Source organism: Schistocerca piceifrons, chromosome 2 (assembly GCF_021461385.2).
Source record: "Schistocerca piceifrons isolate TAMUIC-IGC-003096 chromosome 2, iqSchPice1.1, whole genome shotgun sequence".
In the NCBI taxonomy this organism is placed as follows: domain Eukaryota; kingdom Metazoa; phylum Arthropoda; class Insecta; order Orthoptera; family Acrididae; genus Schistocerca; species Schistocerca piceifrons.
In genome coordinates this window covers 368,609,934-368,625,548 of record NC_060139.1, presented here as the reverse complement: position 1 = coordinate 368,625,548, position 15,615 = coordinate 368,609,934, and the positions used below count along the sequence as shown (strand labels likewise).

The 15,615-nt window shown below is 44.5% G+C and overlaps 1 protein-coding gene across 3 annotated transcripts in view; it reads right to left on the bottom strand.

Annotated features, from left to right (window-relative positions):
- LOC124777467 (iodotyrosine deiodinase 1) overlaps window positions 1–15,615 on the bottom strand; it is a 96,025-nt gene that overhangs the window by 47,371 nt on the left and 33,039 nt on the right. The gene's annotated exons all lie outside the window — the stretch shown is intronic.

Here is a 15,615-nt window from a genome sequence, read left to right as displayed (position 1 = left end):
ACTCCAAAAGATATGCACACTATTTTCGTAAAAATACAATTTTCATTCTGTGTAGATACGTCCTTTCCGCTTGTTTTTAAACTTAGTTCAACCTGTTCCCGTGAGTGGCGCCGTCACAGCATGTCTCCAAGATGGCTGCTACACTTGACGTTCGTCAGAATCAACGTGCTGCCATAGAATTCCTGTGCTGTGAAAACGAGACAGTGGGAAACATCCACAAGAGGTTGAAAAAGGTGTATGGAGATGCTGATGTCGATCGCAGTGCAGTTAGTCGGTGGGCAAGCAGGTTACGTGGTGAAAGCGGGCACGGCAATATTGAGGATTGTCTTCGCAGCGGCAGGCCCCGTACTGCACACAATCCAGACAATGTGCAGAGAGTTAACGAATTGGTGACTGCTGACAGACGCATCACAGTGAACGAATTGACACGCTACGTTGGGATAGGGGAAGGAAGTGTTTGCAGAATACTGAAAGCGTTGGCGTTAAAAAAGGTTTATGCCAGGTGGGTTCCCAGGACGCTGACTGTGGTGTCACCGCCAGACACCACACTTGCTAGGTGGTAGCCTTTAAATCGGCCGCGGTCCGGTAGTATACGTCGGACCCGCGTGTCGTCACTGTCAGTGATTGCAGACCGAGCGCCGCCACACGGCAGGTCTAGAGAGACTTAAACTAGCACTCGCCCCAGTTGTACAGCCGACTTTGCTAGCGACGCTACACTGACCAATACGCTCTCATTTGCCGAGACGATAGTTAGCTTAGCCTTCAGCTACGTCATTTGCTACGACCTAGCAAGGCGCCATTACCAGTTTATATTCAGAGTAATAATGTCTAAACAAGAGCGATGTTCTCCAATTGTGGATTAAAGTTAAGTATTCCAAGAACTACGTTCTTTTCTTTATAGGATAATGACTTTACCTTGTTCCAGACCTCACGCCAATCTGCGTGAGCTTAACGCGTACCTTTCGGCTACCTCCGAGTGGCTTGGCTGTCTTGCCACGCCACTACGCTGACAGTGGCTTACAAATAAACAAGAAAAACGGTATGCAGCGAACTTTTGGAACAGTACGAGAATGGTGGACATCAATTTCTTGGAAAAATCGTGACAGGTGATGAAACATAGCTCCATCATTTTTCACCAGAAACGAAGAGGCAATCAGTCGAGTGGCATCATGCAAATTCCCCCAAGAAAAGAAAATTCAAAACCACACCTTCTGCTGGAAAAGTTATGGCTACGGTGTTTTTCGATTCCGAAGGACTCTTGCTTGTGGGCATCATGCCAAGTGGAAACACCATAAGTTCTGATGCATATGTGACGACACTGAAGAAACCTCAAGCTCGACTGAGTCGTGTTCAACCACATCGGCAAAAGCAGGATGTTTTGCTGTTGCACGACAGTGCACGGCCACATGTCAGTCAAAAAGCCATGGAAGCGATCACAAAACTCGGAAGGACAACACTGAAACACACGCCTCACAGTCCTGACCTGGCTCCATGTGACTATCATCTCTTTGGGAAGCTGAAAGACTCTCTTCGAAGAACAAGGTTTGAAGATTATGTCTCCCTTATACACGCTGCCGAACAGTGGCTCCAACAGGTTGGTCCAGAATTTTACCGTGCGAGTATACAGGCGCTGGTTCCAAGTTGGCTCAAGGCAGTTGAGAGGGATGGAAATTATGTGGAGAAATGAAAATATTGTTCCTAAAACTGTAAAACTTTCAAACATGTAGAATAAAAGATGGATTTTAAAAAAAATAGTGTGCATTTCTTTTGGAGTGACCCTTGTATAACAGTGGCGATTGGACCAATGTTTATGCTGCAAAGTTTAGAGTGGGCATCTTACTCTCAAGGATGCACGTGAAGACTGAAAATGGGACCGTGTACCTACCGATACACGCCTTATGAAGCCTACTAGCACTGCCATTTAAAATCTTCGCACTCTGTAAGTTCTGATAGATATGAAAAGGATACGAAAGAAGACATTGACCCCCTAAAACTGAAAGGTTTATGGTCTCTAGTGCATGGCATGGAGCACGTCCTATTGTTTCTATGCACAATACTGATGTACACTTTTATTTCAACTTGTTTTTACCTTTCTGAGGTAACCATTGCTTCTACCAATCTTTGGTAACGACTCGCTTTTAATATGGATGAGGTCTCAATCCCGTTCATGAATACTGCAACATTTAACACATTTATCGAACTTCTCACGGCACGTGGGCACGTATCGTCCAACCACCTCTGACGTCCAGGTACGATTCCCCACTACTACTTACCTTCCGCGCCATCCGTAACTGTTGGCGCAAAACCGAGCTTCTCGATCACTGTGAGTTCTCCTGGCGGTAGTGCTGCTGTGCTGGGCTGTTACCTGTAAGGTACAGATATCGATACTCTACATCTACATCCATACTCCGCAAGACACCTGACAGTGTGTGGCGGAGGGTACCCTGAGTACCTCTATCGGTTCTCCCTTCTATTCCAGTCTCGTATTGTTCGTGGAAAGAAGGATTGTCGGTATGCTTCTGTGTGGGCTCTAATCTCTCTGATTTTATCCTCATGGTCTCTTCGCGAGATATACGTAGGAGGGAGCAATATACTGCTTGACTCTTCGGTGAAGGTATGTTCTCGAAACTTCAACAAAAGCCCGTTCCGAGCTACTGAGCGTCTCTCTTGCAGAGTCTTCCACTGGAGTTTAGCTATCATCTCCGTAACGCTTTCGCGATAACTAAATGATCCTGTAACGAAGCGCGCTGCTCTCCGTTGGATCTTCTCTATCTCTTCTATCAACCCTATCTGGTACGGATCCCACACTGTTGAGCAGTATTCAAGCAGTGGGCGAACAAGGGTACTGTAACCTACTTCCTTTGTTTTCGGATTGCATTTCCTTAGGATTCTTCCAATGAATCTCAGTCTGGCATCTGCTTTACCGACGATCAACTTTATATGATCATTCCATTTTAAATCACTCCTAATGCGTACTCCCAGATAATTTATGGAATTAACTGCTTCCAGTTGCTGACCTGCTATTTTGTAGCCCAGAGTGGAACTATATCTGTAACCTTACAACATCTGCGCCTATTTAAAGTTAGCAAGCCATGGCGTGTGTACGAGGGTACTTGTATCACCAGTATCACTTCCCCCCGTTTCCTGTTCCCATTTGTGATTAGTGCGTGAGAAGAACTGTCAGTGGAGCGTGTTGACAGTCTCCATAACGCTCTCGCTCTTACTAACTGATCCCGCGACGGAACAAGACGCTCTTCGTTGGATCTTCTCTGCCTCTGCTTTTAATACAGACTCGTAAGTATCCAAGACTGACTAGCAATAGCCAGGAATCGGTCGAGCAAGTGTTTTTAAGCATATTCTTTGGTGGATGAATTAAGTTTCCTTAAGTTTTTTCCATTAATCTCAGCCTTGATATAGGGGAAACTGGGGGAGCACTAACGCCTTAAGAGATTTTCTGGTTTTTTTTTTTTTTTTTTTTTTTTTTTTTTTTTTTTTTTTTTTTTTTTTGAATCTGTCACTTCCATGGAAAAATTTCATGGCACCCTCTGTGACCCATGAATGTTAGACACATAGCTGTGTCCGAAAGAACAGACACTATGTGGAATTCGTAGCTGCGATACAAACTATGTAAACTGAACTGCCTGTAGATGGCTCTGGCTGGGAGTGTGGGTCGATTGAGAGGCGTACCGAGACAGTCGGTCCAACTGGGATAAACACTGTGACCGGAAGGCGGTTTGGTGAACGGAACTGCCTAATAAATTGGGGATCCCGGGTTCGAATATGGTGCGGCTCAGATTTTCCACTCGTAGCAGCTAACTTCGCATGAAGTCTCGATGCAGCTGGCATCATGAATTTCTTCCCTTTCCTTTCTCCCCCTCCCCCCTCCACCTTCAGTTTACGTAACTTGTACCAGAAAAATCGAAAAGTGTTGAATACCTTCGGAGCTGTACAACCGTTTTCTTAAGGCTGCAACTTATCGGTATTCTCCTGAGTACATGGGTAATATCGACACCCTTACAGGATAATACCAACTTTACGAAATACAGGGACAGTAAAATTCCTGTTCTAAGAGAGTAAGATGTTATATTATCTTAATAATATATCTAAATATGCATGTTTTTCAGAAATGATCACTGTGATGGAAACAAAACTAAATCAACTTTAGCTTTATTGAAATCCAGACGTCTGCTGATACTTCTTGCTGATGGTTTTCATAAGTTCGTTTTAGGCTTTGTCTTTTTAAAACTAGAAACCCTGTCTTCTCCTGCCACCTGGGGAATTTTACTGAAATTTGCTTAAGGCGTAATTTTTCGGCAAGGTCATATGCAATTCGACGCAACTTAACCAGGGAAATACTAATGAATAATTCTGCCAATGTACACGCATGATTGGTTAATTCTTGTTCTTCTTAAAGAGGAAAAGCAGATTTTTCCAAGGAAGGTATCTCGTCTGAATTTGACTGTAATAGATTCACTCCATTAATCCCTTTCTAATTTTCTTTTTCTTGTCCTCGACACCTGAAATTAGATATAAGATCTTGTTTAAGCACAAAACTTTTTTTCCTGAAGTCTAGAGCACGAGGAAATATCGAACCCTGTCAACAACGTCACATATTCGTCTGTTGGTAGATATAAAACACATGCTAAAATACACTGTAGAAAACATATTACGTAATTACTTACATTACGATTAAGAGAGTATTGAAACGCTTACCTCAGTTTAAATGTAAACCACAAAATTAAAATTCAGTAAAAATCAATTTTTTAGTACCACAATAAGATTGCCATTTACAAGAACTTATCAACCCTGCAGGCACACTTGGCATTGCCTCCTGTGCAGCGGCACAAGCTCCCAGGTACTACAGCGCTAATAAACTGAGAAAACGATGGTGTCGGTATTCCGTCGTTCTCCCCTACTATTGTCTTATATGGACGTTCCCGTTTAGGTCGCTTACGGTTACTTCTAGCTCTTTTACAGGTGTTACGGTTCGAGTTATGTCTCACCAACATCGTAATCGAACACTAATCGTTCTTTTCAGCAGTTAACGCTGAATATGCTACAATTATTTGCTTTCATGGTCAACTACCAACCCGTTGCTCAATTTTTGATCCTCCAAAGTTCTTCCTCCATGTTGCTAAAATCTTCTAGCGTTGCGTCCGTCCTTTAGACAACAGCATCGTCTGCAAAAAGTCCCGTGGAGATTCTGATATTATACACTGGACCTTAATATACAGGATGGTTTTTTCTACCTTGTACAAGCTCTAGGGATTGATCGATGAGAGGATTCGGAACAAAAATGGTCTAATGAACTGATGTCTGGAAATGCATGGTGTTTGTGCTAGAGACTATTTATTCATTCACATTTTGTTAGAGAGACTGCAGTCAAATACGCTCTGTACCATGCAGCCATAGTTACAGTATGCATGGATTCCTCGTAGAGGGTGGTACTGTTCCTCATACGTGATGCCCTAGCGTCCTCTCCTGCCATAGTAATTGGTGATGTGTCCGATTCACTTCTCATGCTGACTCGCCTTGTACTGGATGTGATACAGCGTTGTACACAATGGTTCCGTATCTGAATTTAGAATTGCCGACGTGGTGTGTACTAACGGAAAGGCAAATGGCAACGGGCGGTGGGCAGGAAGGTTGTATCAGGAGACCTATCCCTGCTGGCAACAACCACAGCATTCAATGTTTGCAACAATGTTTTGCACTTTGTCTGAGACTGGGTCGTTTCAGGAAGCAGGAAATCATGAAGGACGTATCAGAAATCTATGGAGACCAGACCTGGAAGAACCGTGGAAGGCGACCGCCGAGTCAGTGCCAGGCAGTTGGCCCGCCAGTGCAGAGTAAGCCAGAGGACCGTGTGGAACATTCTCCACGACAATTGTTTCTGCTTTTTCACTTACAGCGTGTACAGGGCTCCACATCGGGAGCAGTTTTGTGACTGGTTTCTTCACCAGGCGACCACGATTCCGGGATTTGTGTCATCCTCAGATTATGCGGAGTGGTATGGTGAGAGCGAATCATCAGCATCGGTGCAGCCGGAATGTGTGGGCCAGGATAATTGTCGACTGTATTTTCGGACCAGTCTTCTTTCCACGTCCCTTAACAGGCCGAAACTATTGGCGTTTCTTGCGGGTGATTTTGCCTTCCCTGTTGGAACAAGTGCCATTGATGATTCGAAGGATTATGTGGCTGCTATATGATGGTGCTCCAGACCACTTCGCCATTTACGTCCAGACGCATCTCAATCATGTCTTCCCTGGTCGATGGATCGTATGAGGGGGTCCAGTTGCATGGCCTGCTCGTTCACCGGATCTCAACTGGTGCCATTTCTGTTTATGGGATCATTTCAGAAGTATCTTGTATGCAGAGCCCCTTCCAGATGTGGAGACTCTGGGGCAGTATTTTCATGCTGCCTTTGACACTGTTCAGATGCAGTGGATTTCTATCCATCTGTGGTCGATTTCGTCGCGTGGATTTCTATCCATCTGTGGTCAATTTCGTCGCGAGAATGCTGCTTTCGTCTCTCTTCCGCTCCACGTGCTCACAACGCCACCAGCCGTCATTCAGTCTCGCTGTGACCAATAACAGTAATGTTTTGGCTTATTTGTGTTTATCGTAAACAATATCAAATGGTTCAAATGGCTCTGAGTACTATGGGACTTAACATCTGAGGTCATCAGTCTCCTAGACTTAGAACTACTTAAACCTAACTAACCTAGGGACATTACACACGTCCATGCTTGAGGCAGGATTCGAATCTGCGACCGTAGCAGCAGCGCGGTTCCGGACTGAAGCACCTAGAACCGCTCGGCCACAGCGGCCGGCAAACAATATCAACCCGTTTGGATTCTCATAATATTATCTTTACCTCCGTCGATTTCGTCTCGTTCTGTCTGCTAGAAAGCCCTGAATACAGTCACAAATATGACATGATACTCCGTAAACTCGCATTATATTCACTGAAATACAGCGCTAAACTGTGTCTAACGCCTTCCGGAAGTCAAGGAACACTGCTTCATTCGTTCGGAACTCATCTTACCCTTTTTTCACATGCTGTCCTGCGAACTATGGATGAAGGGCAACTGACAGACTCCATATTCCTAGATTTCCGTACAGCGTTTGACGTGGTGCCCCACTGCAAAATGTTCAAATGACTCTGAGCACTATGCGACTTAACTTCTGAGCTCATCAGTCGCATAGAACTTAGAACTAATTAAACCTAACAAACCTAAGGACATCACACACATCCATGCCCGAGGCAGGATTCGAACCTGCGACCGTAGCGGGTGCTCGGCTCCAGAGTGTAGCGCCTAGAACCGCACGGCCACACCTGCCGGCGCCCCACTGCAGACTGTTAACGAAGGTACAAGCCTACTGATGTGAATGGCTCGAAGACTTCTTAAGTAGTAATAGGGAAATGAGATAGTGAGATAGGACCGACGGATAGAGTGAGCAGCAATCTGCGGCTATTTGCTGATGACGCTGTGGTGTCGTCGCCGAGTAACTGTACGAGGATAAAAGTTGGTGTGATGAATGGCAATTAGCTCTGAACGTAGAAAAATATATCAGATCTATTAAACACCTAAGCGTAACATTGCAAAGCAATATGAAATGGAACGAGCATCAAGGGTTGTGGTAGAGAACGCGAGTGATTGACTACGGTTTGTTGGGAGAATTTTAGGAAAGTGTGGGTCATTTGTAAAGGAGACCGCGTATAGAACACTAATGCGACTTATTCTTGACTACTGCTCGAATGTTTGGATTCCACATCCAGTCGGATTAAAGGAAGACATCGAAGCAATTCAGACGCGGGCATCTAGATTTGTTACCGGTAGCTTTGATCAACACGGAATTATTAAGGAGATGCTTCGGGAGCTCAAATCGAAATCCTGGAGGGAAGGCGACGTTCTTTTCGAGGAACACTATTGAGAAAATTTAGAGAACCGGCGTTTGAAGATGACTGCAGAACGATTCCACTACCGCCAACATGCATTTCGCATAAGGGTGAAGAAGATAAGAGAAATTAGGGCTCGTACGGAGACTTATAAACAGTCGTTTTTCTATCGCTCTACTTGTTGGTGTCACAGTAAAGAAAATGACTCTTAGTGGTACAACGTATCCTCCGCCACGCACCATACGGTGAGTTTCGGAGTATGTATGTAGATGTATAACCTGGGTGCCTTTGTCATGCAGTGCTGTATAGCCGTAATTACTTTGTAGCTGGAGAGCGGGCTTTTGGGATGCACATTCCGTCATTCACGGCACTGCATCACATTCTAGAGGCGCAAATATACCGAGAGAACACTAGGAGCCAATTTTTTTCCCATGCTGTATGTCATCAAGTATTCCCAGGTTATGGTGTCCGACGTGAAACTGTGCTACAAATTCGCTGTTATCTAAAAAGTATATAACCTAATGTCGCAAGCTATGTTCGCGCCGCGCGGGGTAGCCGTGCTGTCTAGGGCGTCTCGCCACGGTTCGCGCCGCTCCCCCCGTCGGAGGTTCGAGTTCTTCCTTGGGCATGGGTGTGTATGTTGTCCTTAGCGTAAGTTAGATTAAGTAGTGCGTAAGCCTAGGGACCGATGAGTTCAAGAGTTTGGTCCAATAGGAGTTTAACACAAATTTCCATTACATGTTGGCTTTGTATGGTTTTTCATTGTTCATCAACGACATGTAATAAATTTAGTAGGTCATATTCAAATCATTTTCCTGCTTTCTTAGGGGCTGTACCACTTTTTGTTAGATCGTTGAAGTGTTACGTTCTCCGTGAAGTGCTGTTTATAAAGTTTTGATTTTCTTCTTTTAGACCAGGTCATATATGCTTTTGCTGCTATAGATTTTAGTAAGGAGATACTCAAGAATGGCAGGGTGTGGGTATGGCGAATGCCCAGTGAACGTCATCTGCCAGCGTTTGTAGTGCCAACAGTAAAATTCGGAGGCGATGGTGTTATGGTGTGGTCGTGTTTTTCATGGAGGGGGTTGCACCCCTTGTTGTTTTGCGTGGCATTAAACAAGAATACGTAATAAGTACATACAAAGAAAAGGAGATATGGTAATGTCCCTTCCACAGACCCTAAGTCAGATCTTCCTAGATGTAGAATAAGTTCAAAATGGTTCAAATGGCTCTGAGCACTATGGGACTTAACATCTGTGGTCATCAGTCCCCTAGAATTTAGAACTACTTAAACTTAACTAACCTAAGGACATCACACACATCCATGCCCGAGGCAGGATTCGAACCTGCGACCGTAGCAGTCCCGCGGTTCCAGACTGAGCGCCTAGAACCGCGAGACCACCGCGGCCGGCTGTAGAATAAGTAAGAAAATTTCTTAAACATATTTTCGTTTAAGAGATAACATCAAAATATTTAGATGTATAACACAGTGGGTCCATATGATAAGTCTTAGTCTATTGTCGCCATGTGTCATGAAACAGGATGCGGTTTGCAACACTTATTTACATGAAACTCATTATGCACTGATGATAGGCAGAATTCAAATTTTACGTAACACTCACTTTATTTAATATTAATGATAATATACGCGTTAGTTGGTTCTACTAATTCGCCAATGTTATAGAAGGAGTTGACCACTAATACACTATGTAATCAAAAGTATCGGACACCCCCAAAAACACACGTTTTTCATATTAGCTGGATTGTGCTGCCACCTACGGCCAGGTACTCCGTATCAGCGACCTCAGTCGTCATTAGACGTCGTGAGAGAGCAGAATGGGGCGCTCCGCGGAACTCACAGACTTCGAACGTGGTCAGGTGACGTGCGTCATACGTCTGTACGCGGGATTTCCACATTCCCAAACATGCCTAGATCCACTGATTCCGATGTGGTAGTGAAATGGAAACGTGAAGGGACACGTACAGCACAAAGGCGTACAGGCCGACCTCGTCTGATGACTGACAGAGACGGCTGACAGTCGAAGAGGGTCGTAATGTGAAATAGGCAAACATCTATCCAGAACATCACACAGGAATTCCAAAATGAATCAGGATCCACTGCAAGTACTATGACAGCTAGTCGGGAGGTGAGAAAACTTGCATTTCATGGTCGAGCGGCCACTCATAAGCCACACATCACGCCCGTAGATGCCAAACGACGCCTGGCTAGGTGTAAGGAGCGTAAACCTTGGACGACTGAACAGTGGAAAAACGTTTGTGGAGTGACGAATCACGGTACCCCTGTGGCAATCCGATGGCAGGGTGTGGGTATGGCGAATGCCCAGTGAACGTCATCTGCCAGCGTTTGTAGTGCCAACAGTAAAATTCGGAGGTGATGGTGTTATGGTGTGGTCGTGTTTTTCATGGAGGGGGTTGCACCCCTTGTTGTTTTGCGTGGCACTATCACTGCATAGGCTTACATTGATGTTTTAAGCACCTTCTTGCTTTCCACTGTTGAAGAGCAATTCGGGGACGGCGATTGCATCTTTCAACACGATCGAGCACCTGTTCATAATGCACGTCCTGTGGCGGAGTGGTTCACAACAATAACATCCCTGCAATGGACTGGCCTGCACAGAGTCCTGAGCCGAATCCCATACAACACATTTGGGATGTTTTGGTACGCCGACTTCGTGCCATGCCTCACCGTCCGACATCGATGCCTCTCCTGAGTGCAGCACTCCGTGAAGAACGGGCTGCCATTCCCCAAGAAACTTTCCAGCACCTGATGGAACGTATGCCTGCGACAGTGGAAGCGGTCATCAAAGCTAAGGGTGGGCCAACACCACATTGAATTCCAGCATTACCGATGGAGGGCGCGACGAACTTGTAAGTCGTTTTCAGCCAGGTGTCCGGATACTTTTGATAACATAGTGTATGTCTTCAAGGCTTGTACTAAAATGAACTTGATAATAGTTAAATCTGTATGGCTCTCGGCAACTTATTTAAAATGCGTGTTTCTGAATAATGGACACCTTTCTCGACTGAAAAACAGGGACTTTTACTTCTATTGTTAGGTTAGGTTAGTGTTTTTTAACGTCCCGAAGTCATTAGAGACGGAGCACGAGCTCGGGTTAGGGAAGGATTGGGAAGGAAATCGGCCGTGCCCTTTCAAAGGAACCATCCCGGCATTTGCCTGAAACGATTTAGGGAAATCACGGAAAACCTAAATCAGGATGGCTGGAGACGGGATTGAACCGTCGTCCTCCCGAATGCGAGTCCAGTGTGCTAACCACTGCGCCACCTCACTCGGTACTTCTATTATTGATTCCTTAACTGAAGCAGAAGGTTAGTATCCCCAGATCGTTGAACAGACTTCTGCAGAACATTCTCAAGTTGACACCATACCGCTGAACCCGGCAAACTTTAGCTTGATTTGATGATTTACTCCAAAAAGTGGTCCTGTATGGCACGATGAAGGGAAACCATGCGAAGTGCGCAAGAGAGGGACATAAGCGAAGCATGCTAGCTGCTTTATTTTTATTTCACCTGTGACTGACAACATCCACATTACAAATAAAATTTTGTTTATGGACTTCAGCTGTTCTGCTGTATGATTCTCTCAAAAGAATTTGCCATTAAGATGTATTCCCAAGAATTTAACAGTGTCAATCTCTTCTAGCAACTCGTCGTCGTATTTTAGACATACACTTGGAGGAAACCTCTTACATGTTCTGAACTGTATCTAGTATCTTTTCAGTGTTTAGTGACAAGGAATTCGCTGGATGCCAATATCCATGAAAATTTCATTAACCAATCTTCCTAAAACAATCCTTTTTTTACTATTTATTTCAATGTTTGTATCATCTGCAAAACAGAAAGAAATGTGGCATCTGGTAATGTTAGCGATGACAGGTCATCAATAGCACAAGATGAAGTAGGGGTTCTAAGATCGAACATTAATGGACACAACATGTAATTAGTTCCTAGTTGTATGATGTTTTATAAGGTTATTGTGAAGAAGACAGATCACAGACTCTGCCAGTAGGGTGCAATTTATTGTCTAACGGATTAATTATATTCTCGCTCTTTTTCGATACCAGAACCTTTTAGGAATCCAATGTGTGAATTCGACTATATGTTATTTGTAGTCAGATAGTTAAGAAGCGTTTTCTAAACTGTTCTAGAATACTGGAAAAAGTATTTCTTTTACTTCCTTCTTATGCAGTAGCTAAACGTCAGCTTATTTCAGTCAGTCGGGAACTATTCTAGTGATGCCAAAAAATAAAAAGAATAAATTTCTTGGATAGCTGTCCTACCTTATCGTTTCTTTAATCTACTATCTTTTTAGTCACTCGTTTTAATGTCCCACAACACAGGTGAACTACGACAATCTTCAGTGAGAGAATCTGTTTTCTCAGTCGCCCGCTCTTCGTCGCAAGCAACAAGCATATGTGGCAGTAACTGACGGACAGCTGGTGACAAGTTGCAAGGTTTAACACGCTACAGCACAGCATGCGGCGTGCTGCTATGTCGTCCTGGTCGAAATGCTCCGTGTAAAATCCGGTAATGCCGCATGCCACGTGTTGCCCAGATGTTACGTCGGTGGAACTGCGACTAACACTTGTAGTCATGATACTCCGGCCCAGTTCTGTTATAAACTACGAAAACAGTTCCAACGGACCAGTGAGCTACAACGTTAAATGAAATACGTGACGAATGCAAACACACTGTTCAACACAATTAAAAGAACGCTTTTCCGAAACGCCTTAATTGTGTCCCACTGCGTCGTAAAAGTACGAAATTTGGCTCAAAAAAAAAAAAAAAAAAAAAAAAAGTTTAAATGTGTGGGAAATCTTATGGGACTTAACTGCTAAGGTCATCAGTCCCTAAGCTTACACACTACTTAACCTAAATTATCCTAAGGACAAACACACACACCCATGCCCGAGGGAGGACTTGAACCTCCGCCGGGATCACCCGCACAATCCTTGACTGCAGCGCCCTAGACCGCTCGGCTAATCCCGCGCGCCAAATTTTGCTCAAATGCCCCTACACCCTCCTGTAATGATGCATTAACGGGGCGCCCTGTGACGTCAGCCATGGACTCAGTGACGCTACAAACAGCAAGATTTCGACACATGCGAGAAGAAGGCCACAGCTCAGGCGCTCACGTGAGGCGTAAAATGAGTTAATAATGTCGCACTGGCACCAAATGTCGCCACAATTCTGCCGAACACCACTTGGACATGTTCACTCGATTTTCTTAAAGAAGGCAGAGAAAAACAAAAAAAAAAAAAAATGGGTCTGAGCACTATGGGACTTAACTTCAGAGGTCATCATTCCCCTAGAACTTGGAACTACTTAAACCTAACCAACCTAAGGACATCACACACATCCATGCCCGAGGCAGGATTCGAACCTGCGACCGTAGCGGTCGCGCGGTTCCGAACTGTAGCGCCTAGAACCGCTCGGCCACTCCGGCCGGCGCAGAGAAAAACATTTCAGACACATCACCGCTCGCAATCGACACGAAAAGGCCTCAGTGGATGGCTTACAGAGCCTCCATGAAAGCACCTCGTTCCTTGGGGCGGTGATCATCACACATTTCGCTATCGAAAACTGTAGTTGGCAGTGTGATAATCAATATAACGACGCTCTTGACAACCTTCGACACTGCTGACACTCCCTTCTATAAGACAATTATAGGCCAGCAACTACAACGAATGTGATCACACCTGTTTGATGTCCAGTGCAACTGCAGTTTTTGCTCTGGTCTGCAGGATGAAACCACTAGGGACCATTAAAACCCATAAGACGAAGTTTGAATGCGATTCAAAGGAGCAAGGGATGCGTTTGATTTTTCAGCCCTCCTGTTTCACGCCCTCTTGTGGACTAGTCATGGAGAGATGCAACATTGATTCATGTGTGAATAAAACAGTAAAGGACTGCTCTAAGACCCCTGTTTGGCAACACCATCGGTGACACCTGTCCACTTTGTTGGTTACTTTAAACATGTACCTGTACAGAGACGAATTGTGATGGAGTCCTAGGGGCTTGAAAACGGGCAACCCCTTGACGCCCCTCCGATTCGCCGTGCCCACTAGCAGCCACAACAGTAGCATTGTAGCCTCCCTGCAGGCACTTCGGACTCTCGCCTTCACATAGAGGGAGAAAATCGTAGCAGGAGACTTTACTTTATAATACGTATAGATTTTGGTCAAGATTCGCTGCTCTCTCGAGTTGCGGCAGCTGTTTACCACTTTTCGCGTCAGATACGTCCCCCTCTGGGGCCAACTAGCTCGTAGCTCCCGTCATTGCCGGGAAATGTCGCTCCAAACGGCACTTAAATATGGAACACCTATATATATATATATATATATATATATATATATATATATATATATATATATATATATATATTGCACAGTCATCTTTACTATCAGCAATAAATTGTATACACAAACTTTCCTCGTGGCTTAGTCTCTCTGTTGGTAAAAATATTAACAAAATCCCTATAGTAGCTCTTGAGATTACAGTCAGAATGGTGGAGTACTTATATCGAGACTATTTCTTCATGCAGATGTTGAAGCTTATGTCAAGAATTCTGGCTGTATTTACGTTTATTTTACAATCGTTCGTGTCTCCTGATATTTTACTAACGCCTGGGACACAAAAATATAATAATTGTTTCGTAAATTAAGTACAAAAAGAATTAAAAACAAACATTAATACAGCTTTTCCGCCCTTAGGGAGGTGTCAGTCAGACGGTAACAACTCTGACAGCAGTGAGTCTCGCGAGTGTATACAAGGTGATTCCGTGACGATGTTACAAACTTTCAGGGATGGTGGAGAGGGTAAGGTAAGGTACCCTCGTGCGGAAACGACTGAGTCGAGCCGCGCGGGATTAGCCGAGCGGTCTGAGGTGCTGCAGTCATGGACTATGCGGCTGGTCCCGCGGAGTTTCGAGTCCACCCTCGGGCATGGGTGTGTGTGTTTGTCCTTAGGATAATTTAGGTTAAGTATTGTGTAAGCTTAGGGACTGATGACCATAGCAGTTAAGTCCCATAAGATTTCACACACATTTGAACATTTGACAGTCGAAAGGTATAAACAAAATCGTTGTGGTACCTATGACACTGCGATGCATGTAAGGATACTATTGCTGCTAAGATTGTAGGGTAGGCTAATTTGAGAGGTGGTAGTATGGAGCAAAACGAGAAAAAAATATTTAGTAAATATGGGCGCTAAAATTCATACCACAAGAGTTACGAGCACTTGTTCATCTTCACTACTGTGAAACAGATCTCTTCTACTAGACAAGTCCGCGTACCTCATTAGATATGCATTTTAGAGCTTGTTTTTACTGGACAAAAAAATGGTTCAAATGGCTCTGAGCACTATTGGACTTAACTTCTGAGGTCATCAGACCCCTAGAACTTAGAACTACTTAAACCTATCTAACCTAAGGACATCACACACATCCATGCCCGAGGCAGGATTCGAACCTGCGACCGTAGCGGTCGCGCGGTTCCAGACTGTAGCGCCTAGAACCGCTCGGCTACCTCCGTCGGCTTTACTGGACTTTTTTTTTTCTTTTGGTGCAAATTACCTTCCATATTATCTCCTCCAAAAATATGGGAACCAAAGAACTTGCATTAGATGACTTGTGTTCTGCGGTGTCGAAGATGAACAAATGCTCGTAGCTCTTA